This window comes from Ascidiella aspersa, chromosome 9, assembly GCF_963924565.1.
Source record: "Ascidiella aspersa chromosome 9, kaAscAspe10.2, whole genome shotgun sequence".
NCBI classification, from domain to species: Eukaryota; Metazoa; Chordata; class Ascidiacea; order Phlebobranchia; family Ascidiidae; genus Ascidiella; species Ascidiella aspersa.
This window is the reverse complement of record NC_139455.1, coordinates 24214929-24231076: the sequence shown is the minus strand read 5'-3', so window position 1 is coordinate 24231076 and position 16148 is coordinate 24214929. Positions and strand designations below refer to the sequence as shown.

The 16148-nt window shown below is 42.6% G+C and overlaps 1 protein-coding gene and 93 non-coding genes across 94 annotated transcripts in view; 23 read left to right on the top strand and 71 right to left on the bottom strand.

The window, feature by feature from the left end:
* Positions 1-82, bottom strand: Trnas-gcu (transfer RNA serine (anticodon GCU)). The gene has a single exon. It is a non-coding gene; the product is annotated as a tRNA-Ser (tRNA).
* Positions 1-16148, bottom strand: part of LOC146133850 (uncharacterized) — a 142775-nt gene that overhangs the window by 49904 nt on the left and 76723 nt on the right. The gene's annotated exons all lie outside the window — the stretch shown is intronic.
* Trnal-uaa (transfer RNA leucine (anticodon UAA)) lies at positions 170-252 on the top strand. Its single transcript has one exon. It is a non-coding gene; the product is annotated as a tRNA-Leu (tRNA).
* On the bottom strand, positions 474-547 carry Trnaa-ugc (transfer RNA alanine (anticodon UGC)). The gene has a single exon. It is a non-coding gene; the product is annotated as a tRNA-Ala (tRNA).
* Positions 550-631, bottom strand: Trnas-gcu (transfer RNA serine (anticodon GCU)). Its single transcript has one exon. It is a non-coding gene; the product is annotated as a tRNA-Ser (tRNA).
* Trnal-uaa (transfer RNA leucine (anticodon UAA)) lies at positions 719-801 on the top strand. Its single transcript has one exon. It is a non-coding gene; the product is annotated as a tRNA-Leu (tRNA).
* Positions 995-1066, bottom strand: Trnaa-ugc (transfer RNA alanine (anticodon UGC)). The gene has a single exon. It is a non-coding gene; the product is annotated as a tRNA-Ala (tRNA).
* Trnas-gcu (transfer RNA serine (anticodon GCU)) lies at positions 1069-1150 on the bottom strand. Its single transcript has one exon. It is a non-coding gene; the product is annotated as a tRNA-Ser (tRNA).
* On the bottom strand, positions 1310-1380 carry Trnaa-cgc (transfer RNA alanine (anticodon CGC)). The gene has a single exon. It is a non-coding gene; the product is annotated as a tRNA-Ala (tRNA).
* On the bottom strand, positions 1383-1464 carry Trnas-gcu (transfer RNA serine (anticodon GCU)). Its single transcript has one exon. It is a non-coding gene; the product is annotated as a tRNA-Ser (tRNA).
* Positions 1552-1634, top strand: Trnal-uaa (transfer RNA leucine (anticodon UAA)). Its single transcript has one exon. It is a non-coding gene; the product is annotated as a tRNA-Leu (tRNA).
* On the bottom strand, positions 1860-1931 carry Trnaa-ugc (transfer RNA alanine (anticodon UGC)). The gene has a single exon. It is a non-coding gene; the product is annotated as a tRNA-Ala (tRNA).
* Trnas-gcu (transfer RNA serine (anticodon GCU)) lies at positions 1934-2015 on the bottom strand. The gene has a single exon. It is a non-coding gene; the product is annotated as a tRNA-Ser (tRNA).
* Trnal-uaa (transfer RNA leucine (anticodon UAA)) lies at positions 2103-2185 on the top strand. Its single transcript has one exon. It is a non-coding gene; the product is annotated as a tRNA-Leu (tRNA).
* Positions 2411-2482, bottom strand: Trnaa-ugc (transfer RNA alanine (anticodon UGC)). The gene has a single exon. It is a non-coding gene; the product is annotated as a tRNA-Ala (tRNA).
* Trnas-gcu (transfer RNA serine (anticodon GCU)) lies at positions 2485-2566 on the bottom strand. The gene has a single exon. It is a non-coding gene; the product is annotated as a tRNA-Ser (tRNA).
* On the top strand, positions 2654-2736 carry Trnal-uaa (transfer RNA leucine (anticodon UAA)). The gene has a single exon. It is a non-coding gene; the product is annotated as a tRNA-Leu (tRNA).
* Trnas-gcu (transfer RNA serine (anticodon GCU)) lies at positions 3034-3115 on the bottom strand. The gene has a single exon. It is a non-coding gene; the product is annotated as a tRNA-Ser (tRNA).
* Positions 3203-3285, top strand: Trnal-uaa (transfer RNA leucine (anticodon UAA)). The gene has a single exon. It is a non-coding gene; the product is annotated as a tRNA-Leu (tRNA).
* On the bottom strand, positions 3479-3550 carry Trnaa-ugc (transfer RNA alanine (anticodon UGC)). The gene has a single exon. It is a non-coding gene; the product is annotated as a tRNA-Ala (tRNA).
* Trnas-gcu (transfer RNA serine (anticodon GCU)) lies at positions 3553-3634 on the bottom strand. The gene has a single exon. It is a non-coding gene; the product is annotated as a tRNA-Ser (tRNA).
* Trnaa-ugc (transfer RNA alanine (anticodon UGC)) lies at positions 3793-3864 on the bottom strand. Its single transcript has one exon. It is a non-coding gene; the product is annotated as a tRNA-Ala (tRNA).
* On the bottom strand, positions 3867-3948 carry Trnas-gcu (transfer RNA serine (anticodon GCU)). Its single transcript has one exon. It is a non-coding gene; the product is annotated as a tRNA-Ser (tRNA).
* Trnal-uaa (transfer RNA leucine (anticodon UAA)) lies at positions 4036-4118 on the top strand. Its single transcript has one exon. It is a non-coding gene; the product is annotated as a tRNA-Leu (tRNA).
* On the bottom strand, positions 4312-4383 carry Trnaa-ugc (transfer RNA alanine (anticodon UGC)). The gene has a single exon. It is a non-coding gene; the product is annotated as a tRNA-Ala (tRNA).
* On the bottom strand, positions 4386-4467 carry Trnas-gcu (transfer RNA serine (anticodon GCU)). The gene has a single exon. It is a non-coding gene; the product is annotated as a tRNA-Ser (tRNA).
* Trnaa-ugc (transfer RNA alanine (anticodon UGC)) lies at positions 4627-4698 on the bottom strand. Its single transcript has one exon. It is a non-coding gene; the product is annotated as a tRNA-Ala (tRNA).
* On the bottom strand, positions 4701-4782 carry Trnas-gcu (transfer RNA serine (anticodon GCU)). Its single transcript has one exon. It is a non-coding gene; the product is annotated as a tRNA-Ser (tRNA).
* Trnal-uaa (transfer RNA leucine (anticodon UAA)) lies at positions 4870-4952 on the top strand. The gene has a single exon. It is a non-coding gene; the product is annotated as a tRNA-Leu (tRNA).
* Positions 5146-5217, bottom strand: Trnaa-ugc (transfer RNA alanine (anticodon UGC)). Its single transcript has one exon. It is a non-coding gene; the product is annotated as a tRNA-Ala (tRNA).
* On the bottom strand, positions 5220-5301 carry Trnas-gcu (transfer RNA serine (anticodon GCU)). The gene has a single exon. It is a non-coding gene; the product is annotated as a tRNA-Ser (tRNA).
* Trnaa-cgc (transfer RNA alanine (anticodon CGC)) lies at positions 5461-5532 on the bottom strand. The gene has a single exon. It is a non-coding gene; the product is annotated as a tRNA-Ala (tRNA).
* Positions 5535-5616, bottom strand: Trnas-gcu (transfer RNA serine (anticodon GCU)). The gene has a single exon. It is a non-coding gene; the product is annotated as a tRNA-Ser (tRNA).
* Trnal-uaa (transfer RNA leucine (anticodon UAA)) lies at positions 5703-5785 on the top strand. The gene has a single exon. It is a non-coding gene; the product is annotated as a tRNA-Leu (tRNA).
* Trnaa-cgc (transfer RNA alanine (anticodon CGC)) lies at positions 6011-6082 on the bottom strand. The gene has a single exon. It is a non-coding gene; the product is annotated as a tRNA-Ala (tRNA).
* On the bottom strand, positions 6085-6166 carry Trnas-gcu (transfer RNA serine (anticodon GCU)). Its single transcript has one exon. It is a non-coding gene; the product is annotated as a tRNA-Ser (tRNA).
* On the top strand, positions 6254-6336 carry Trnal-uaa (transfer RNA leucine (anticodon UAA)). Its single transcript has one exon. It is a non-coding gene; the product is annotated as a tRNA-Leu (tRNA).
* On the bottom strand, positions 6530-6601 carry Trnaa-ugc (transfer RNA alanine (anticodon UGC)). The gene has a single exon. It is a non-coding gene; the product is annotated as a tRNA-Ala (tRNA).
* Positions 6604-6685, bottom strand: Trnas-gcu (transfer RNA serine (anticodon GCU)). Its single transcript has one exon. It is a non-coding gene; the product is annotated as a tRNA-Ser (tRNA).
* On the top strand, positions 6773-6855 carry Trnal-uaa (transfer RNA leucine (anticodon UAA)). The gene has a single exon. It is a non-coding gene; the product is annotated as a tRNA-Leu (tRNA).
* Trnaa-ugc (transfer RNA alanine (anticodon UGC)) lies at positions 7077-7150 on the bottom strand. Its single transcript has one exon. It is a non-coding gene; the product is annotated as a tRNA-Ala (tRNA).
* On the bottom strand, positions 7153-7234 carry Trnas-gcu (transfer RNA serine (anticodon GCU)). The gene has a single exon. It is a non-coding gene; the product is annotated as a tRNA-Ser (tRNA).
* Positions 7394-7465, bottom strand: Trnaa-cgc (transfer RNA alanine (anticodon CGC)). The gene has a single exon. It is a non-coding gene; the product is annotated as a tRNA-Ala (tRNA).
* Positions 7468-7549, bottom strand: Trnas-gcu (transfer RNA serine (anticodon GCU)). Its single transcript has one exon. It is a non-coding gene; the product is annotated as a tRNA-Ser (tRNA).
* Trnal-uaa (transfer RNA leucine (anticodon UAA)) lies at positions 7637-7719 on the top strand. Its single transcript has one exon. It is a non-coding gene; the product is annotated as a tRNA-Leu (tRNA).
* On the bottom strand, positions 7913-7984 carry Trnaa-ugc (transfer RNA alanine (anticodon UGC)). The gene has a single exon. It is a non-coding gene; the product is annotated as a tRNA-Ala (tRNA).
* On the bottom strand, positions 7987-8068 carry Trnas-gcu (transfer RNA serine (anticodon GCU)). Its single transcript has one exon. It is a non-coding gene; the product is annotated as a tRNA-Ser (tRNA).
* Trnaa-ugc (transfer RNA alanine (anticodon UGC)) lies at positions 8228-8299 on the bottom strand. The gene has a single exon. It is a non-coding gene; the product is annotated as a tRNA-Ala (tRNA).
* On the bottom strand, positions 8302-8383 carry Trnas-gcu (transfer RNA serine (anticodon GCU)). Its single transcript has one exon. It is a non-coding gene; the product is annotated as a tRNA-Ser (tRNA).
* Positions 8471-8553, top strand: Trnal-uaa (transfer RNA leucine (anticodon UAA)). Its single transcript has one exon. It is a non-coding gene; the product is annotated as a tRNA-Leu (tRNA).
* Trnaa-cgc (transfer RNA alanine (anticodon CGC)) lies at positions 8747-8818 on the bottom strand. Its single transcript has one exon. It is a non-coding gene; the product is annotated as a tRNA-Ala (tRNA).
* Positions 8821-8902, bottom strand: Trnas-gcu (transfer RNA serine (anticodon GCU)). Its single transcript has one exon. It is a non-coding gene; the product is annotated as a tRNA-Ser (tRNA).
* On the bottom strand, positions 9062-9133 carry Trnaa-ugc (transfer RNA alanine (anticodon UGC)). Its single transcript has one exon. It is a non-coding gene; the product is annotated as a tRNA-Ala (tRNA).
* Positions 9136-9217, bottom strand: Trnas-gcu (transfer RNA serine (anticodon GCU)). Its single transcript has one exon. It is a non-coding gene; the product is annotated as a tRNA-Ser (tRNA).
* Positions 9305-9387, top strand: Trnal-uaa (transfer RNA leucine (anticodon UAA)). The gene has a single exon. It is a non-coding gene; the product is annotated as a tRNA-Leu (tRNA).
* On the bottom strand, positions 9581-9652 carry Trnaa-ugc (transfer RNA alanine (anticodon UGC)). Its single transcript has one exon. It is a non-coding gene; the product is annotated as a tRNA-Ala (tRNA).
* On the bottom strand, positions 9655-9736 carry Trnas-gcu (transfer RNA serine (anticodon GCU)). Its single transcript has one exon. It is a non-coding gene; the product is annotated as a tRNA-Ser (tRNA).
* Positions 9896-9967, bottom strand: Trnaa-cgc (transfer RNA alanine (anticodon CGC)). The gene has a single exon. It is a non-coding gene; the product is annotated as a tRNA-Ala (tRNA).
* On the bottom strand, positions 9970-10051 carry Trnas-gcu (transfer RNA serine (anticodon GCU)). Its single transcript has one exon. It is a non-coding gene; the product is annotated as a tRNA-Ser (tRNA).
* Positions 10138-10220, top strand: Trnal-uaa (transfer RNA leucine (anticodon UAA)). The gene has a single exon. It is a non-coding gene; the product is annotated as a tRNA-Leu (tRNA).
* Positions 10446-10517, bottom strand: Trnaa-cgc (transfer RNA alanine (anticodon CGC)). The gene has a single exon. It is a non-coding gene; the product is annotated as a tRNA-Ala (tRNA).
* Positions 10520-10601, bottom strand: Trnas-gcu (transfer RNA serine (anticodon GCU)). Its single transcript has one exon. It is a non-coding gene; the product is annotated as a tRNA-Ser (tRNA).
* Positions 10689-10771, top strand: Trnal-uaa (transfer RNA leucine (anticodon UAA)). The gene has a single exon. It is a non-coding gene; the product is annotated as a tRNA-Leu (tRNA).
* Trnaa-ugc (transfer RNA alanine (anticodon UGC)) lies at positions 10965-11036 on the bottom strand. The gene has a single exon. It is a non-coding gene; the product is annotated as a tRNA-Ala (tRNA).
* On the bottom strand, positions 11039-11120 carry Trnas-gcu (transfer RNA serine (anticodon GCU)). Its single transcript has one exon. It is a non-coding gene; the product is annotated as a tRNA-Ser (tRNA).
* Positions 11208-11290, top strand: Trnal-uaa (transfer RNA leucine (anticodon UAA)). Its single transcript has one exon. It is a non-coding gene; the product is annotated as a tRNA-Leu (tRNA).
* On the bottom strand, positions 11512-11585 carry Trnaa-ugc (transfer RNA alanine (anticodon UGC)). The gene has a single exon. It is a non-coding gene; the product is annotated as a tRNA-Ala (tRNA).
* Positions 11588-11669, bottom strand: Trnas-gcu (transfer RNA serine (anticodon GCU)). The gene has a single exon. It is a non-coding gene; the product is annotated as a tRNA-Ser (tRNA).
* Positions 11829-11900, bottom strand: Trnaa-cgc (transfer RNA alanine (anticodon CGC)). Its single transcript has one exon. It is a non-coding gene; the product is annotated as a tRNA-Ala (tRNA).
* On the bottom strand, positions 11903-11984 carry Trnas-gcu (transfer RNA serine (anticodon GCU)). The gene has a single exon. It is a non-coding gene; the product is annotated as a tRNA-Ser (tRNA).
* Trnal-uaa (transfer RNA leucine (anticodon UAA)) lies at positions 12072-12154 on the top strand. The gene has a single exon. It is a non-coding gene; the product is annotated as a tRNA-Leu (tRNA).
* Positions 12348-12419, bottom strand: Trnaa-ugc (transfer RNA alanine (anticodon UGC)). Its single transcript has one exon. It is a non-coding gene; the product is annotated as a tRNA-Ala (tRNA).
* Positions 12422-12503, bottom strand: Trnas-gcu (transfer RNA serine (anticodon GCU)). Its single transcript has one exon. It is a non-coding gene; the product is annotated as a tRNA-Ser (tRNA).
* On the bottom strand, positions 12663-12734 carry Trnaa-ugc (transfer RNA alanine (anticodon UGC)). Its single transcript has one exon. It is a non-coding gene; the product is annotated as a tRNA-Ala (tRNA).
* On the bottom strand, positions 12737-12818 carry Trnas-gcu (transfer RNA serine (anticodon GCU)). The gene has a single exon. It is a non-coding gene; the product is annotated as a tRNA-Ser (tRNA).
* Trnal-uaa (transfer RNA leucine (anticodon UAA)) lies at positions 12906-12988 on the top strand. Its single transcript has one exon. It is a non-coding gene; the product is annotated as a tRNA-Leu (tRNA).
* Positions 13182-13253, bottom strand: Trnaa-cgc (transfer RNA alanine (anticodon CGC)). Its single transcript has one exon. It is a non-coding gene; the product is annotated as a tRNA-Ala (tRNA).
* Trnas-gcu (transfer RNA serine (anticodon GCU)) lies at positions 13256-13337 on the bottom strand. Its single transcript has one exon. It is a non-coding gene; the product is annotated as a tRNA-Ser (tRNA).
* Positions 13497-13568, bottom strand: Trnaa-ugc (transfer RNA alanine (anticodon UGC)). Its single transcript has one exon. It is a non-coding gene; the product is annotated as a tRNA-Ala (tRNA).
* On the bottom strand, positions 13571-13652 carry Trnas-gcu (transfer RNA serine (anticodon GCU)). Its single transcript has one exon. It is a non-coding gene; the product is annotated as a tRNA-Ser (tRNA).
* On the top strand, positions 13740-13822 carry Trnal-uaa (transfer RNA leucine (anticodon UAA)). Its single transcript has one exon. It is a non-coding gene; the product is annotated as a tRNA-Leu (tRNA).
* Trnaa-ugc (transfer RNA alanine (anticodon UGC)) lies at positions 14016-14087 on the bottom strand. Its single transcript has one exon. It is a non-coding gene; the product is annotated as a tRNA-Ala (tRNA).
* On the bottom strand, positions 14090-14171 carry Trnas-gcu (transfer RNA serine (anticodon GCU)). Its single transcript has one exon. It is a non-coding gene; the product is annotated as a tRNA-Ser (tRNA).
* On the bottom strand, positions 14331-14402 carry Trnaa-cgc (transfer RNA alanine (anticodon CGC)). Its single transcript has one exon. It is a non-coding gene; the product is annotated as a tRNA-Ala (tRNA).
* On the bottom strand, positions 14405-14486 carry Trnas-gcu (transfer RNA serine (anticodon GCU)). Its single transcript has one exon. It is a non-coding gene; the product is annotated as a tRNA-Ser (tRNA).
* Trnal-uaa (transfer RNA leucine (anticodon UAA)) lies at positions 14573-14655 on the top strand. Its single transcript has one exon. It is a non-coding gene; the product is annotated as a tRNA-Leu (tRNA).
* Trnaa-ugc (transfer RNA alanine (anticodon UGC)) lies at positions 14881-14952 on the bottom strand. Its single transcript has one exon. It is a non-coding gene; the product is annotated as a tRNA-Ala (tRNA).
* Trnas-gcu (transfer RNA serine (anticodon GCU)) lies at positions 14955-15036 on the bottom strand. The gene has a single exon. It is a non-coding gene; the product is annotated as a tRNA-Ser (tRNA).
* Trnal-uaa (transfer RNA leucine (anticodon UAA)) lies at positions 15124-15206 on the top strand. The gene has a single exon. It is a non-coding gene; the product is annotated as a tRNA-Leu (tRNA).
* Positions 15432-15503, bottom strand: Trnaa-ugc (transfer RNA alanine (anticodon UGC)). The gene has a single exon. It is a non-coding gene; the product is annotated as a tRNA-Ala (tRNA).
* Trnas-gcu (transfer RNA serine (anticodon GCU)) lies at positions 15506-15587 on the bottom strand. Its single transcript has one exon. It is a non-coding gene; the product is annotated as a tRNA-Ser (tRNA).
* Positions 15675-15757, top strand: Trnal-uaa (transfer RNA leucine (anticodon UAA)). Its single transcript has one exon. It is a non-coding gene; the product is annotated as a tRNA-Leu (tRNA).
* On the bottom strand, positions 15946-16017 carry Trnaa-ugc (transfer RNA alanine (anticodon UGC)). Its single transcript has one exon. It is a non-coding gene; the product is annotated as a tRNA-Ala (tRNA).
* Positions 16020-16101, bottom strand: Trnas-gcu (transfer RNA serine (anticodon GCU)). Its single transcript has one exon. It is a non-coding gene; the product is annotated as a tRNA-Ser (tRNA).

Here is a 16148-nt window from a genome sequence, read left to right as displayed (position 1 = left end):
CGACGAGGATGGGATTCCAACCCACGCGTGCAGAGCACAATGGATTAGCAGTCCATCGCCTTAACCACTCGGCCACCTCGTCGCTGTGTTGCGGTAGGTTACAACAAAACAAGATTTCGCAATCACAACAAAGTGCAACTTAAAAAATATTCTTGAAGCTAATAAACTGACTGGGTTGGCCGAGTGGTTAAGGCGTTGGACTTAAGTTCCAATGGATGTATATCCGCGTGGGTTCGAACCCCACACCCAGTACTACTTTTTGGTAAATTGAAGCAATTCACTCATATGAATTTCAACACTGACTCAGATACAATACAAATATAGATTCAATAGTAGGTTTTGACAAAAATCAACAATACGGATTTCTGCAAAATATAACTAAAATCTCCAGGATGTTTGACAAGTTAGGGCTGAAATTTATATCAATATTAAACTTCAAGTTCTTCAGAAGGAATCAAAAAAACCAATTGAAAAGGATGGATGCCGGGGATTGAACCCGGGGCCTCACACATGCAAAGCGTGCGCTCTACCACTGAGCTACATCCCCTACGACGAGGATGGGATTCGAATCCAGTCGTGCAGAGCACAATGGATTAGCAGTCCATCGCCTTAACCACTCGGCCACCTCGTCGCTGTGTTGCCGTAGGTTACAACAAAACAAGTTTTCGCAGTTACAACAAAGTGCAACTTAAAAAATATTCTTGAAGCTAATAAACTGACTGGGTTGGCCGAGTGGTTAAGGCGTTGGACTTAAGTTCCAATGGATGTATATCCGCGTGGGTTCGAACCCCACACCCAGTACTACTTTTTGGTAAATTGAAGCAATTCACTCATATGAATTTCAACACTGACTCAGATACAATACAAATATAGATTCAATAGTAGGTTTTGACAAAAATCAACAATACGGTTTTCTGCAAAATATAACTAAAATTTAAATCAAAATGAAACTTCGAGTTCTTCAGAAAGAATCAACAAAACAAATTGAAAAGGATGGAGATGCCGGGGATTGAACCCGGGGCCTCACACATGCAAAGCGTGCGCTCTACCACTGAGCTACATCCCCTACGACGAGGATGGGATTCGAACCCACGCGTGCAGAGCACAATGGATTAGCAGTCCATCGCCTTAACCACTCGGCCACCTCGTCGCTGCGAAAAAGGCATTTGTGGGAAAATGATTAGGCCAAAAAACTAAGAAAACCATGAATTGTGACATTTTCAAAACAACTGTGTTGCGATATTACATAGTCCAACAAAACAATCAATTTAGAACTCAATGATCTAACAATCGATTCACCAAACAAATATGGAGATGCCGGGGATTGAACCCGGGCCTCACACATGCGAAGCGTGCGCTCTACCACTGAGCTACATCCCCTACGACCAGGATGGGATTCGAACCCACGCGTGCAGAGCACAATGGATTAGCAGTCCATCGCCTTAACCACTCGGCCACCTCGTCGCTGTGTTGCAGTAGGTTACAACAAAACAAGATTTCGCAATCACAACAAAGTGCAACTTAAAAAATATTCTTCAAGCTAATAAACTAACTGGGTTGGCCGAGTGGTTAAGGCGTTGGACTTAAGTTCCAATGGATGTATATCCGCGTGGGTTCGAACCCCACACCCAGTACTACTTTTTGGTAAATTGAAGCAATTCACTCATATGAATTTCAACACTGACTCAGATACAATGCAAATATAGATTCAATAGTAGGTTTTTACAAAAATCAACAATACGGTTTTCTGCAAAATATAACTAAAATCTCCAGTATGTTTGATAAGTTAGGGCTGAAATTTAAATCAAAATAAAACTTCGAGTTCTTCAGAAAGAATCACCAAAACAAATTGAAAAGGATGGAGATGCCGGGGATTGAACCCGGGGCCTCACACATGCAAAGCGTGCGCTCTACCACTGAGCTACATACCCTACGACGAGGATGGGATTCGAACCCACGCGTGCAGAGCACAATGGATTAGCAGTCCATCGCCTTAACCACTCGGCCACCTCGTCGCTGTGTTGCAGTAGGTTACAACAAAACAAGATTTCGCAATCACAACAAAGTGCAACTTAAAAAATATTCTTCAAGCTAATAAACTAACTGGGGTGGCCGAGTGGTTAAGGCGTTGGACTTAAGTTCCAATGGATGTATATCCGCGTGGGTTCGAACCCCACACCCACTACTACTTTTTGGTAAATTGAAGCAATTCACTCATATGAATTTCAACACTGACTCAGATACAATACAAATATAGATTCAATAGTAGGTTTTGACAAAAATCAACAATACGGTTTTCTGCAAAATATAACTAAAATCTCCAGTATGTTTGACAAGTTAGGGCTGAAATTTAAATCAAAATAAAACTTCGAGTTCTTCAGAAAGAATCACCAAAACAAATTGAAAAGGATGGAGATGCCGGGGATTGAACCCGGGGCCTCACACATGCAAAGCGTGCGCTCTACCTCTGAGCTACATCCCCTACGACGAGGATGGGATTCGAACCCACGCGTGCAGAGCACAGTGGATTAGCAGTCCATCGCCTTAACCACTCGGCCACCTGGTCGCTGTGTTGCAGTAGGTTACAACAAAACAAGATTTCGCAATCACAACAAAGTGCAATTTAAAAAATATTCTTCAAGCTAATAAACTAACTGGGTTGGCCGAGTGGCTAAGGCGTTGGACGTAAGTTCCAATAGATGTATATCCGCGTGGGTTCGAACCCCACACCCAGTACTACTTTTTGGTAAATTGAAGCAATTCACTCATATGAATTTCAACACTGACTCAGATAGAATACAAATATAGATTCAATAGTAGGTTTTGACAAAAATCAACAATACGGTTTTCTGCAAAATATAACTAAAATCTCCAGGATGTTTGATAAGTTAGGGCTGAAATTTATATCAATATAAAACTTCAAGTTCTTCAGAATGAATCAAAAAAACAAATTGAAAAGGATGGATGCCGGGGATTGAACCCGGGGCCTCACACATGCGAAGCGTTCGCTGTACAACTGAGCTACATCCCCTACGACGAGCATGGGATTCGAACCCACGCGTGCAGAGCACAATGGATTAGCAGTCCATCGCCTTAACCACTCGGCCACCTCGTCGCTGTGTTGCCGTTGGTTACAACAAAACAAGTTTTCGTAGTTACAACAAAGTGCAACTTAAAAAATATTCTTGAAGCTAATAAACTAACTGTGTTAGCCGAGTGGTTAAGGCGTTGGACTTAAGTTCCAATGGATGTATATCCGCGTGGGTTCGAACCCCACACCCAGTACTACTTTTTGGTAAATTGAAGCAATTCACTCATATGAATTTCAACACTGACTCAGATACAATACAAATATAGATTCAATAGTAGGTTTTGACAAAAATCAACAATACGGTTTTCTGCAAAATATAACTAAAATTTAATTCAAAATAAAACTTCGAGTTCTTCAGAAAGAATCAACAAAACAAATTGAAAAGGATGGAGATGCCGGGGATTGAACCCGGGGCCTCACACACGCAAAGCGTGCGCTCTACCACTGAGCTACATCCCCTACGACGAGGATGGGATTCGAACCCACGCGTGCAGAGCACAATGGATTAGCAGTCCATCGCCTTAACCACTCGGCCACCTCGTCGCTGCGAAAAAGGCATTTGTGGGAAAATGATTAGGCCAAAAACTAAGAAAACCATGAATTGTGACATTTTCAAAACAACTGTGTTGCGATATTACATAGTCCAACAAAACAATCAATTTAGAACTCAATGATCTAACAATCGATTCACCAAACAAATATGGAGATGCCGGGGATTAAACCCGGGGCCTCACACATGCAAAGCGTGCGCTCTACCACTGAGCTACATCCCCTACGACGAGGATGGGATTCCAACCCACGCGTGCAGAGCACAATGGATTAGCAGTCCATCGCCTTAAACACTCGGCCACCTCGTCGCTGTGTTGCGGTAGGTTACAACAAAACAAGATTTCGCAATCACAACAAAGTGCAACTTAAAAAATATTCTTCAAGCTAATAAACTAACTGGGTTGGCCGAGTGGTTAAGGCGTTGGACTTAAGTTCCAATGGATGTATATCCGCGTGGGTTCGAACCACACACCCAGTACTACTTTTTGGTAAATTGAAGCAATTCACTCATATGAATTTCAACACTGACTCAGATACAATACAAATATAGATTCAATAGTAGGTTTTGACAAAAATCAACAATACGGTTTTCTGCAAAATATAACTAAAATTTAAATCAAAATAAAACTTCGAGTTCTTCAGAAAGAATCAACAAAACAAATTGAAAAGGATGGAGATGCCGGGGATTGAACCCGGGGCCTCACACATGCAAAGCGTGCGCTCTACCACTGAGCTACATCCCCTACGACGAGGATGGGATTCGAACCCACGCGTGCAGAGCACAATGGATTAGCAGTCCATCGCCTTAACCACTCGGCCACCTCGTCGCTGCGAAAAAGGCATTTGTGGAGAAATGATTAGGCCAAAAAACTAAGAAAACCATAAATTGTGCCATTTTCAAAACAACTGTGTTGCGATATTACATAGTCCAACAAAACAATCAATTTAGAACTGAATGATCTGACAATCGATTCACCAAACAAATATGGAGATGCCGGGGATTGAACCCGGGGCCTCACACATGCAAAGCGTGCGCTCTACCACTGAGCTACATCCCCTACGACGAGGATGGGATTCGAACCCACGCGTGCAGAGCACAATGGATTAGCAGTCCATCGCCTTAACCACTCGGCCACCTCGTCGCTGTGATGCGGTAGGTTACAACAAAACAAGTTTTCGCAGTTACAACAAAGTGCAACTTCAAAAATATTCTTGAAGCTAATAAACTGACTGGGTTGGCCGAGTGGTTAAGGCGTTGGACTTAAGTTCCAATGGATGTATATCCGCGTGGGTTCCAACCCCACACCCAGTACTACTTTTTGGTAAATTGAAGCAATTCACTCATATGAATTTCAACACTGACTCAGATACAATACAAATATAGATTCAATAGTAGGTTTTGACAAAAATCAACAATACGGTTTTCTGCAAAATATAACTAAAATTTAAATCAAAATAAAACTTCGAGTTCTTCAGAAAGAATCAACAAAATAAATTGAAAAGGATGGAGATGCCGGGGATTGAACCCGGGGCCTCACACATGCAAAGCGTGCGCTCTACCACTGAGCTACATCCCCTACGACGAGGATGGGATTCGAACCCACGCGTGCAGAGCACAATGGATTAGCAGTCCATCGCCTAAAGCAATCGGCCACCTCGTCGCTGCGAAAAAGGCATTTGTGGGAAAATGATTAGGCTAAAAAACTAAGAAAACCATGAATTGTGACATTTTCAAAACAACTGTGTTGCGATATTACATAGTCCAACAAAACAATCAATTTAGAACTAAATGATCTGACAATCGATTCACCAAACAAATATGGAGATGCCGGGGATTGAACCCGGGGCCTCACACATGCGAAGCGTGCGCTCTACCACTGAGCTACATCCCCTACGACGAGGATGGGATTCGAACCCACGCGTGCAGAGCACAATGGATTAGCAGTCCATCGCATTAACCACTCGGCCACCTCGTCGCTGTGTTGCGGTAGGTTACAACAAAACAAGTTTTGCAGTTACAACAAAGTGCAACTTAAAAAATATTCTTGAAGCTAATAAACTGACTGGGTTGGCCGAGTGGTTAAGGCGTTGGACTTAAGTTCCAATGGATGTATATCCGCGTGGGTTCGAACCCCACACCCAGTACTACTTTTTGGTAAATTGAAGCAATTCACTCACATGCATTTCAACACTGACTAAGATACAATACAAATATAGATTCAATAGTAGGTTTTGACAAAAATCAACAATACGGTTTTCTGCAAAATATAACTAAAATCTCCAGTATGTTTGACAAGTTAGGGCTGAAATTTAAATCAAAATAAAATTTCGAGTTCTTCAGAAAGAATCACCAAAACAAATTGAAAAGGATGGAGATGCCGGGGATTGAACCCGGGGCCTCACACATGCGAAGCGTGCGCTCTACCACTGAGCTACATCCCCTACGACGAGGATGGGATTCGAACCCACGCGTGCAGAGCACAATGGATTAGCAGTCCATCGCCTTAACCACTCGGCCACCTCGTCGCTGTGTTGCCGTAGGTTACAACAAAACAAGTTTTCGCAGTTACAACAAAGTGCAACTTAAAAAATATTCTTGAAGCTAATAAACTGACTGGGTTGGCCGAGTGGTTAAGGCGTTGGACTTAAGTTCCAATGGATGTATATCCGCGTGGGTTCGAACCCCACACCCAGTACTACTTTTTGGTAAATTGAAGCAATTCACTCATATGAATTTCAACACTGACTCAGATACAATACAAATATAGATTCAATAGTAGGTTTTGACAAAAATCAACAATACGGTTTTCTGCAAAATATAACTAAAATTGAAATCAAAATAAAACTTCGAGTTCTTCAGAAAGAATCAACAAAACAAATTGAAAAGGATGGAGATGCCGGGGATTGAACCCGGGGCCTCACACATGCAAAGCGTGCGCTCTACCACTGAGCTACATCCCCTACGACGAGGATGGGATTCGAACCCACGCGTGCAGAGCACAATGGATTAGCAGTCCATCGCCTTAACCACTCGGCCACCTCGTCGCTGTGTTGCAGTAGGTTACAACAAAACAAGATTTCGCAATCACAACAAAGTGCAACTTGAAAAATATTCTTCAAGCTAATAAACTAACTGGGTTGGCCGAGTGGTTAAGGCGTTGGACTTAAGTTCCAATGGATGTATATCCGCGTGGGTTCGAACCCCACACCCAGTACTACTTTTTGGTAAATTGAAGCAATTCACTCATATGAATTTCAACACTGACTCAGATACAATACAAATATAGATTCAATAGTAGGTTTTGACAAAAATCAACAATACGGTTTTCTGCAAAATATAACTAAAATCTCCAGGATGTTTGACAAGTTAGGGCTGAAATTTATATCAATATAAAACTTCAAGTTCTTCAGAAGGAATCAAAAAAACCAATTGAAAAGGATGGATGCCGGGGATTGAACCCGGGGCCCCACACATGCAAAGCGTGCGCTCTACCACTGAGCTACATCCCCTACGACGAGGATGGGATTCGAACCCAGTCGTGCAGAGCACAATGGATTAGCAGTCCATCGCCTTAATCACTCGGCCACCTCGTCGCTGCGAAAAAGGCATTTGTGGGAAAATGATTAGGCCAAAAAACTAAGAAAACCATGAATTGTGACATTTTCAAAACAACTGTGTTGCGATATTACATATTCCAACAAAACAATCAATTTAGAACTCACTGATCTAACAATCGATTCACCAAACAAATATGGAGATGCCGGGGATTGAACCCGGGGCCTCACACATGCGAAGCGTGCGCTCTACCACTGAGCTACATCCCCTACGATGAGGATGGGATTCCAACCCACGAGTGCAGAGCACAATGGATTAGCAGTCCATCGCCTTAACCACTCGGCCACCTCGTCGCTGTGTTGCCGTAGGTTACAACAAAACAAGTTTTCGCAGTTACAACAAAGTGCAACTTAAAAAATATTCTTCAAGCTAATAAACTGACTGGGTTGGCCGAGTGGTTAAGGCGTTGGACTTAAGTTCCAATGGATGTATATCCGCGTGGGTTCGAACCCCACACCCAGTATTACTTTTTGGTAAATTGAAGCAATTCACTCATATGAATTTCAACACTGACTCAGATACAATACAAATATAGATTCAATAGTAGGTTTTGACAAAAATCAACAATACGGTTTTCTGCAAAATATAACTAAAATTTAAATCGAAATAAAACTTCGAGTTCTTCAGAAAGAATCAACAAAACAAATTGAAAAGGATGGAGATGCCGGGGATTGAACCCGGGGCCTCACAAATGCAAAGCGTGCGCTCTACCACTGAGCTACATCCCCTACGACGAGGATGGGATTCGAACCCACGCGTGCAGAGCACAATGGATTAGCAGTCCATCGCCTTAACCACTCGGCCACCTCGTCGCTGCGACAAAGGCATTTGTGGGAAAATCATTAGGCCAAAAAACTAAGAAAACCATGAATTGTGACATTTTCAAAACAACTGTGTTGCGATATTACATAGTCCAACAAAACAATCAATTTAGAACTCAATGATCTAACAATCGATTCACCAAACAAATATGGAGATGCCGGGGATTGAACCCGGGGCCTCACACATGCAAAGCGTGCGCTCTACCACTGAGCTACATCCCCTACGACGAGGATGGGATTCCAACCCACGCGTGCAGAGCACAATGGATTAGCAGTCCATCGCCTTAAACACTCGGCCACCTCGTCGCTGTGTTGCGGTAGGTTACAACAAAACAAGATTTCGCAATCACAACAAAGTGCAACTTAAAAAATATTCTTCAAGCTAATAAACTAACTGGGTTGGCCGAGTGGTTAAGGCGTTGGACTTAAGTTCCAATGGATGTATATCCGCGTGGGTTCGAACCACACACCCAGTACTACTTTTTGGTAAATTGAAGCAATTCACTCATATGAATTTCAACACTGACTCAGATACAATACAAATATAGATTCAATAGTAGGTTTTAAAAAAAATCAACAATACGGTTTTCTGCAAAATATAACTAAAATTTAAATCAAAATAAAACTTCGAGTTCTTCAGAAAGAATCAACAAAACAAATTGAAAAGGATGGAGATGCCGGGGATTGAACCCGGGGCCTCACACATGCGAAGCGTGCGCTCTACCACTGAGCTACATCCCCTACGACGAGGATGGGATTCGAACCCACGCGTGCAGAGCACAATGGATTAGCAGTCCATCGCCTTAACCACTCGGCCACCTCGTCGCTGCGAAAAAGGCATTTGTGGAGAAATGATTAGGCCAAAAAACTAAGAAAACCATAAATTGTGCCATTTTCAAAACAACTGTGTTGCGATATTACATAGTCCAACAAAACAATCAATTTAGAACTGAATGATCTGACAATCGATTCACCAAACAAATATGGAGATGCCGGGGATTGAACCCGGGGCCTCACACATGCAAAGCGTGCGCTCTACCACTGAGCTACATCCCCTACGACGAGGATGGGATTCGAACCCACGCGTGCAGAGCACAATGGATTAGCAGTCCATCGCCTTAACCACTCGGCCACCTCGTCGCTGTGATGCGGTAGGTTACAACAAAACAAGTTTTCGCAGTTACAACAAAGTGCAACTTCAAAAATATTCTTGAAGCTAATAAACTGACTGGGTTGGCCGAGTGGTTAAGGCGTTGGACTTAAGTTCCAATGGATGTATATCCGCGTGGGTTCCAACCCCACACCCAGTACTACTTTTTGGTAAATTGAAGCAATTCACTCATATGAATTTCAACACTGACTCAGATACAATACAAATATAGATTCAATAGTAGGTTTTGACAAAAATCAACAATACGGTTTTCTGCAAAATATAACTAAAATTTAAATCAAAATAAAACTTCGAGTTCTTCAGAAAGAATCAACAAAATAAATTGAAAAGGATGGAGATGCCGGGGATTGAACCCGGGGCCTCACACATGCAAAGCGTGCGCTCTACCACTGAGCTACATCCCCTACGACGAGGATGGGATTCGAACCCACGCGTGCAGAGCACAATGGATTAGCAGTCCATCGCCTAAAGCAATCGGCCACCTCGTCGCTGCGAAAAAGGCATTTGTGGGAAAATGATTAGGCTAAAAAACTAAGAAAACCATGAATTGTGACATTTTCAAAACAACTGTGTTGCGATATTACATAGTCCAACAAAACAATCAATTTAGAACTAAATGATCTGACAATCGATTCACCAAACAAATATGGAGATGCCGGGGATTGAACCCGGGGCCTCACACATGCGAAGCGTGCGCTCTACCACTGAGCTACATCCCCTACGACGAGGATGGGATTCGAACCCACGCGTGCAGAGCACAATGGATTAGCAGTCCATCGCATTAACCACTCGGCCACCTCGTCGCTGTGTTGCGGTAGGTTACAACAAAACAAGTTTTGCAGTTACAACAAAGTGCAACTTAAAAAATATTCTTGAAGCTAATAAACTGACTGGGTTGGCCGAGTGGTTAAGGCGTTGGACTTAAGTTCCAATGGATGTATATCCGCGTGGGTTCGAACCCCACACCCAGTACTACTTTTTGGTAAATTGAAGCAATTCACTCACATGCATTTCAACACTGACTAAGATACAATACAAATATAGATTCAATAGTAGGTTTTGACAAAAATCAACAATACGGTTTTCTGCAAAATATAACTAAAATCTCCAGTATGTTTGACAAGTTAGGGCTGAAATTTAAATCAAAATAAAATTTCGAGTTCTTCAGAAAGAATCACCAAAACAAATTGAAAAGGATGGAGATGCCGGGGATTGAACCCGGGGCCTCACACATGCGAAGCGTGCGCTCTACCACTGAGCTACATCCTCTACGACGAGGATGGGATTCGAACCCACGCGTGCAGAGCACAATGGATTAGCAGTCCATCGCCTTAACCACTCGGCCACCTCGTCGCTGTGTTGCCGTAGGTTACAACAAAACAAGTTTTCGCAGTTACAACAAAGTGCAACTTAAAAAATATTCTTGAAGCTAATAAACTGACTGGGTTGGCCGAGTGGTTAAGGCGTTGGACTTAAGTTCCAATGGATGTATATCCGCGTGGGTTCGAACCCCACACCCAGTACTACTTTTTGGTAAATTGAAGCAATTCACTCATATGAATTTCAACACTGACTCAGATACAATACAAATATAGATTCAATAGTAGGTTTTGACAAAAATCAACAATACGGTTTTCTGCAAAATATAACTAAAATTGAAATCAAAATAAAACTTCGAGTTCTTCAGAAAGAATCAACAAAACAAATTGAAAAGGATGGAGATGCCGGGGATTGAACCCGGGGCCTCACACATGCAAAGCGTGCGCTCTACCACTGAGCTACATCCCCTACGACGAGGATGGGATTCGAACCCACGCGTGCAGAGCACAATGGATTAGCAGTCCATCGCCTTAACCACTCGGCCACCTCGTCGCTGTGTTGCAGTAGGTTACAACAAAACAAGATTTCGCAATCACAACAAAGTGCAACTTAAAAAATATTCTTCAAGCTAATAAACTAACTGGGTTGGCCGAGTGGTTAAGGCGTTGGACTTAAGTTCCAATGGATGTATATCCGCGTGGGTTCGAACCCCACACCCAGTACTACTTTTTGGTAAATTGAAGCAATTCACTCATATGAATTTCAACACTGACTCAGATACAATACAAATATAGATTCAATAGTAGGTTTTGACAAAAATCAACAATACGGTTTTCTGCAAAATATAACTAAAATCTCCAGGATGTTTGACAAGTTAGGGCTGAAATTTATATCAATATAAAACTTCAAGTTCTTCAGAAGGAATCAAAAAAACCAATTGAAAAGGATGGATGCCGGGGATTGAACCCGGGGCCTCACACATGCAAAGCGTGCGCTCTACCACTGAGCTACATCCCCTACGACGAGGATGGGATTCGAACCCAGTCGTGCAGAGCACAATGGATTAGCAGTCCATCGCCTTAATCACTCGGCCACCTCGTCGCTGCGAAAAAGGCATTTGTGGGAAAATGATTAGGCCAAAAAACTAAGAAAACCATGAATTGTGACATTTTCAAAACAACTGTGTTGCGATATTACATATTCCAACAAAACAATCAATTTAGAACTCACTGATCTAACAATCGATTCACCAAACAAATATGGAGATGCCGGGGATTGAACCCGGGGCCTCACACATGCGAAGCGTGCGCTCTACCACTGAGCTACATCCCCTACGATGAGGATGGGATTCCAACCCACGAGTGCAGAGCACAATGGATTAGCAGTCCATCGCCTTAACCACTCGGCCACCTCGTCGCTGTGTTGCCGTAGGTTACAACAAAACAAGTTTTCGCAGTTACGACAAAGTGCAACTTAAAAAATATTCTTCAAGCTAATAAACTGACTGGGTTGGCCGAGTGGTTAAGGCGTTGGACTTAAGTTCCAATGGATGTATATCCGCGTGGGTTCGAACCCCACACCCAGTATTACTTTTTGGTAAATTGAAGCAATTCACTCATATGAATTTCAACACTGACTCAGATACAATACAAATATAGATTCAATAGTAGGTTTTGACAAAAATCAACAATACGGTTTTCTGCAAAATATAACTAAAATTTAAATCAAAATAAAACTTCGAGTTCTTCAGAAAGAATCAACAAAACAAATTGAAAAGGATGGAGATGCCGGGGATTGAACCCGGGGCTTCACACATGCAAAGCGTGCGCTCTACCACTGAGCTACATCCCCTACGACGAGGATGGGATTCGAACCCACGCGTGCAGAGCACAATGGATTAGCAGTCCATCGCCTTAACCACTCGGCCACCTCGTCGCTGCGACAAAGGCATTTGTGGGAAAATCATTAGGCCAAAAAACTAAGAAAACCATGAATTGTGACATTTTCAAAACAACTGTGTTGCGATATTACATAGTCCAACAAAACAATCAATTTAGAACTCAATGATCTAACAATCGATTCACCAAACAAATATGGAGATGCCGGGGATTGAACCCGGGGCCTCACACATGCAAAGCGTGCGCTCTACCACTGAGCTACATCCCCTACGACGAGGATGGGATTCCAACCCACGCGTGCATAGCACAATGGATTAGCAGTCCATCGCCTTAAACACTCGGCCACCTCGTCGCTGTGTTGCGGTAGGTTACAACAAAACAAGATTTCGCAATCACAACAAAGTGCAACTTAAAAAATATTCTTCAAGCTAATAAACTAACTGGGTTGGCCGAGTGGTTAAGGCGTTGGACTTAAGTTCCAATGGATGTATATCCGCGTGGGTTCGAACCACACACCCAGTACTACTTTTTGGTAAATTGAAGCAATTCACTCATATGAATTTCAACACTGACTCAGATACAATACAAATATAGATTCAATAGTAGGTTTTGACAAAAATCAACAATACGGTTTTCTGCAAAATATAACTAAAATTTAAATCAAAATAAAACTTCGAGTTCTTCAGAAAGAATCAACAAAACAAATTGAAAAGGATGGAGATGCCGGGGATTGAACCCGGGGCCTCACACATGCGAAGCGTGCGCTCTACCACTGAGCTACATCCCCTACGACGAGGATGGGATTCGAACCCACGCGTGCAGAGCACAATGGATTAGCAGTCCATCGCCTTAACCACTCGGCCACCTCGTCGCTGCGAAAAAGGCATTTGTGGAGAAATGATTAGGCCAAAAAACTAAGAAAACCATAAATTGTGCCATTTTCAAAACAACTGTGTTGCGATATTACATAGTCCAACAAAACAATCAATTTAGAACTGAATGATCTGACAATCGATTCACCAAACAAATATGGAGATGCCGGGGATTGAACCCGGGGCCTCACACATGCAAAGCGTGCGCTCTACCACTGAGCTACATCCCCTACGACGAGGATGGGATTCGAACCCACGCGTGCAGAGCACAATGGATTAGCAGTCCATCGCCTTAACCACTCGGCCACCTCGTCGCTGTGATGCGGTAGGTTACAACAAAACAAGTTTTCGCAGTTACAACAAAGTGCAACTTCAAAAATATTCTTGAAGCTAATAAACTGACTGGGTTGGCCGAGTGGTTAAGGCGTTGGACTTAAGTTCCAATGGATGTATATCCGCGTGGGTTCCAACCCCACACCCAGTACTACTTTTTGGTAAATTGAAGCAATTCACTCATATGAATTTCAACACTGACTCAGATACAATACAAATATAGATTCAATAGTAGGTTTTGACAAAAATCAACAATACGGTTTTCTGCAAAATATAACTAAAATTTAAATCAAAATAAAACTTCGAGTTCTTCAGAAAGAATCAACAAAATAAATTGAAAAGGATGGAGATGCCGGGGATTGAACCCGGGGCCTCACACATGCAAAGCGTGCGCTCTACCACTGAGCTACATCCCCTACGACGAGGATGGGATTCGAACCCACGCGTGCAGAGCACAATGGATTAGCAGTCCATCGCCTAAAGCAATCGGCCACCTCGTCGCTGCGAAAAAGGCATTTGTGGGAAAATGATTAGGCTAAAAAACTAAGAAAACCATGAATTGTGACATTTTCAAAACAACTGTGTTGCGATATTACATAGTCCAACAAAACAATCAATTTAGAACTAAATGATCTGACAATCGATTCACCAAACAAATATGGAGATGCCGGGGATTGAACCCGGGGCCTCACACATGCGAAGCGTGCGCTCTACCACTGAGCTACATCCCCTACGACGAGGATGGGATTCGAACCCACGCGTGCAGAGCACAATGGATTAGCAGTCCATCGCATTAACCACTCGGCCACCTCGTCGCTGTGTTGCGGTAGGTTACAACAAAACAAGTTTTGCAGTTACAACAAAGTGCAACTTAAAAAATATTCTTGGAGCTAATAAACTGACTGGGTTGGCCGAGTGGTTAAGGCGTTGGACTTAAGTTCCAATGGATGTATATCCGCGTGGGTTCGAACCCCACACCCAGTACTACTTTTTGGTAAATTGAAGCAATTCACTCACATGCATTTCAACACTGACTAAGATACAATACAAATATAGATTCAATAGTAGGTTTTGACAAAAATCAACAATACGGTTTTCTGCAAAATATAACTAAAATCTCCAGTATGTTTGACAAGTTAGGGCTGAAATTTAAATCAAAATAAAATTTCGAGTTCTTCAGAAAGAATCACCAAAACAAATTGAAAAGGATGGAGATGCCGGGGATTGAACCCGGGGCCTCACACATGCAAAGCGTGCGCTCTACCTCTGAGCTACATCCCCTACGACGAGGATGGGATTCGAACCCACGCGTGCAGAGCACAATGGATTAGCAGTCCATCGCCTTAACCACTCGGCCACCTCGTCGCTGTGTTGCAGTAGGTTACAACAAAACAAGATTTCGCAATCACAACAAAGTGCAACTTAAAAAATATTCTTCAAGCTAATAAACTAACTGGGTTGGCCGAGTGGTTAAGGCGTTGGACTTAAGTTCTAATGGATGTATATCCGCGTGGGTTCGAACCCCACACCCAGTACTACTTTTTGGTAAATAGAAGCAATTCACTCATATGAATTTCAACACTGACTCAGATACAATACAAATATAGATTCAATAGTAGGTTTTGACAAAAATCAACAATACGGTTTTTTGCAAAATATAACTAAAATCTCCAGTATGTTTGATAAGTTAGGGCTGAAATTTAATTCAAAATAAAACTTCGAGTTCTTCAGAAAGAATCACCAAAACAAATTGAAAAGGATGAAGATGCCGGGGATTGAACCCGGGGCCTCACACATGCAAAGCGTGCGGTCTACCACTGAGCTACATCCCCTACGACGAGGATGGGATTCGAACCCACGCGTGCAGAGCACAATGGATTAGCAGTCCATCGCCTTAACCACTCGGCCACCTCGTCGCTGTGTTGCGGTAGGTTACAACAAAACAAGTTTTCGCAGTTACAACAAAGTGCAACTTAAAAAATATTCTTGAAGCTAATAAACTGACTGGGTTGGCCGAGTGGTTAAGGCGTTGGACTTAAGTTCCAATGGATGTATATCCGCGTGGGTTCGAACCCCACACCCAGTACTACTTTTTGGTAAATTGAAGCAATTCACTCATATGAATTTCAACACTGACTCAGATACAATACAAATATAGATTCAATAGTAGGTTTTGACAAAAATCAACAATACGGTTTTCTGCAAAATATAACTGAAATTTAAATCAAAATAAAACTTCCTTCAGAAAGAATCAACAAAACAAATTGAAAAGGATGGAGATGCCGGGGATTGAACCCGGGGCCTCACACATGCAAAGCGTGCGCTCTACCACTGAGCTACATCCCCTACGACGAGGATGGGATTCGAACCCACGCGTGCAGAGCACAATGGATTAGCAGTCCATCGCCTTAACCACTCGGCCACCTCGTCGCTGTGTTGCGGTAGGTTACAACAAAACAAGTTTTCGCAGTTACAAC